The sequence below is a fragment of the Frankliniella occidentalis genome, unplaced genomic scaffold (genome assembly GCF_000697945.3).
Source record: "Frankliniella occidentalis isolate FOCC.00 unplaced genomic scaffold, Focc_3.1 Scaffold214, whole genome shotgun sequence".
Taxonomy (NCBI): domain Eukaryota; kingdom Metazoa; phylum Arthropoda; class Insecta; order Thysanoptera; family Thripidae; genus Frankliniella; species Frankliniella occidentalis.
The window spans coordinates 265,749-268,501 of record NW_026267340.1 but is presented as its reverse complement, the minus strand read 5'-3'; the positions used below and the strand labels follow the sequence as shown (position 1 = coordinate 268,501).

The 2,753-nt window shown below is 44.4% G+C and overlaps 1 protein-coding gene across 1 annotated transcript in view; it reads right to left on the bottom strand.

Annotated features, from left to right (window-relative positions):
• Positions 1 to 2,753, bottom strand: part of LOC113215607 (uncharacterized) — a 21,672-nt gene that overhangs the window by 17,842 nt on the left and 1,077 nt on the right. The window lies entirely within an intron of this gene.

Genomic DNA, 2,753 nt, shown 5'->3' with positions numbered 1-2,753 from the left:
TGTTTAGCTTACTCTGTACTATGATTCAAGCTTGAGATTGTTTAAATGTAACAAACCAGAGAGCGGTATTGTACTACCAGCGGGACTTTTTAGTCCTATTGTACGATACTTTAAATAAAAATCAATCAATCAATCAATCAATCCCCCTCCGCCCGCGCATCGAATCGAGACTAATCAACAGTCAGTCGGGAGAGAGAGCAGGTGACAGGTTGTGTGCGTGTGATTGTGAAAGTTAGTGACAGTGAGACATTTGAATTGAGATGGGGGACGTGTGTTTTGTGGAGCCTCGGCATGGGGTACCTTCTTTAATTGTGAATGGCTACACATTTTCAAGAAAAAAAGGGGCGAGAGAATAGCCGAGTTTGGAGGTAAGATGCTCTACTTGTTATTGTAATCACGGTTGGCGCCGGGGCACCCTGCATCAGCCTGGACCTGGGGGCTTTAGTGTGTATTATTTTATTTTCAGCTGCACCAACAAAGCTTGCAAGTGTCGGGCCGTAATGTATGAGGAAAAGCAATTGAAAGAAATGGTTGGGTGTGATTTCTTGTAAGAAGATGACGGCGAGGGAGACGGAGAGAAACGCTTGCAGGGCAACAATCAAGAGGAAAGGGGAAGCCTCCTTGAACTGTAGACCAATGAAAATTATTCGGCAGGACCTACGCTCGTCGTCATACGAGAACTTGCAGGCCTCCGACTTGAAATTGGTAAGGTACTGATGTTTGTCGATTTGTAGTGTTTGTATACTTTTAGTAATTTAGACGGTTTCTTTTCTACTTAAGATTCGTCGCAGTTTATACAGGAAGCGAAAGAAACTCGTTCCAAATCTTCCGCGCTCTCAGGAACAAGCTATATCTAAATTTCTAGAAATTTCTATCAACAAATTTAAAAATCAATTTTCAGAAGCTGCTCTTATCTAATTTCTTTCAATGTGTATATGTACTAAATTGTAGCAATAAATTTATTGATTTTAGAAATCTTTGTGTTCTTCATACATATTTAAAGTCTAATCAGTTGGTATTTGACTGAAAAGTGACGAAACCCGATTAATTATCGTTTATACCTAATGGCTACCCACCCCTGGAGGGTGGGCAATCTGGCGGATCTACGGAAAGGGGTGTTCGGAGATGCACTAGACTATTACATTTCACCGTTTATCGAAATAGAGCGGTACGGCCCGGTTTTGACCATATATTCCCAATAACGGTCAGTTCGAAAAACACAAATTCCCCTACAAAGTAGGCAATCTCTTTTGAAAAAAATCGGTCGCCGATATTCCTGCATAGAGACACATCATACCAACTTATTCGGCCACTAAAACGTCCTCGGATGACGACTCAATCCATGCAAGAGGCCGGAAAACATCGAAAAAAGTGCCGTTTTGACTGAATTGGCCCATTTCAAGAGGACAGGCAACACACCCCCAGAAGGCTCAGGGGGGCATTTTCTTGTTCTTTAGTGTTTCCTGAATCTACAGAAACTAGTCCCGTCTAAATTGAGCGCTTGGGGCTGATTTTATTAGCATTTGAAGAACTTTTGGTAATCGAAAAAAATGTCAAAACTTCAAGAGGGCGGCCCACGGTCTAATATTTCGGAAATCAAAAATCGCCGAGACACGTAACTCTTATTTTTCGATAAAGAATCGATTAAGACCCGGGGCCCCAAAATTCAAGAAACTTTTTGCAAGCGGTAGACGGTCTACTGCCCTACGTTGAGGAACGTTTACAACGAGCCAACTGTGACCGATGCCAACGGTCTCTTCGTTTTACACGAAGAGATGGATTGGCTGGTGCGATTTTTTGGGCTCTCATGTGTTCCCTGTGATGAGGTAGGGGATGCCTTCCAGGAGATATATGACTCAAAACCTGCTGATTGTGAAGAGGAGTTCGACAAGTTTGTGGATTATGTACTTGATACATATACAGAAACAACCAAGTAAGTCTCAATCCGCACTGTAATTTTTTTTGTTGTTGCTTATACTGTACCGAATTCAATGCCTTAAAAATGTTGACAGTATTTTGATTTTTTTATACTTTTTTTTGCAGGTTTCCGCTTTCTATGTGGACATGGCTACCAGACGAGTTACCGTCAACCACGAATGGAGCCGAAAGCTTCCACGCCGATTTTAATCGGCAGTTTGCTGGTGCTCATCCCAACATCCACGCTAGCATTCAAGTTCTCCTAGAAATTCAGGCGCAGACTTGTGTAAAGATGCAATCGGTGGAGGTTGGAGAAAGCAACAGAAGTAAGGCATCGGTGTGTGAAAGGGTAGGAAGAAAATTACAAGCATGGGGGGAGGTAAGGGCGGGCTGGTGCGGGAGGAACTCCACCGGGAGCGGGAGTGGGGGCCAAAGCGGGCGCGGGAGGCGCTGCGGAAGCTGGAGCACGAGCCAGCGCATAGGTGGGAGCTGCTGCCGCAGATGCTGTTGGTGTCCGCGGACAGGCCCGCCAAGTGGCCAGGTAACAGGGACGAAACGCCTCAAGCCGGCCCCGGCCTGGCAGCACCCTCTCTGACACTGATCGGGTGATGATTTTTGATTAGGAATAGTGTTTCTGTTTCCAAAAAGCACTCGCCCAGCCCTGAGCTCCAAGCCGTTCAGATTTTAGAGTCAATGACGTTTTCAACTTTTCCTCTTTTTTTAAGGTTTCCAGAACAAATAGTTTTGCTTGTATCTTTTTCAGTTTTTGTCCTACAGGTCTGGGCGAGTGCTCATTGGAAAGAGGAAAGAGAGTAGCTTTTAAAAAAATTGGTCCA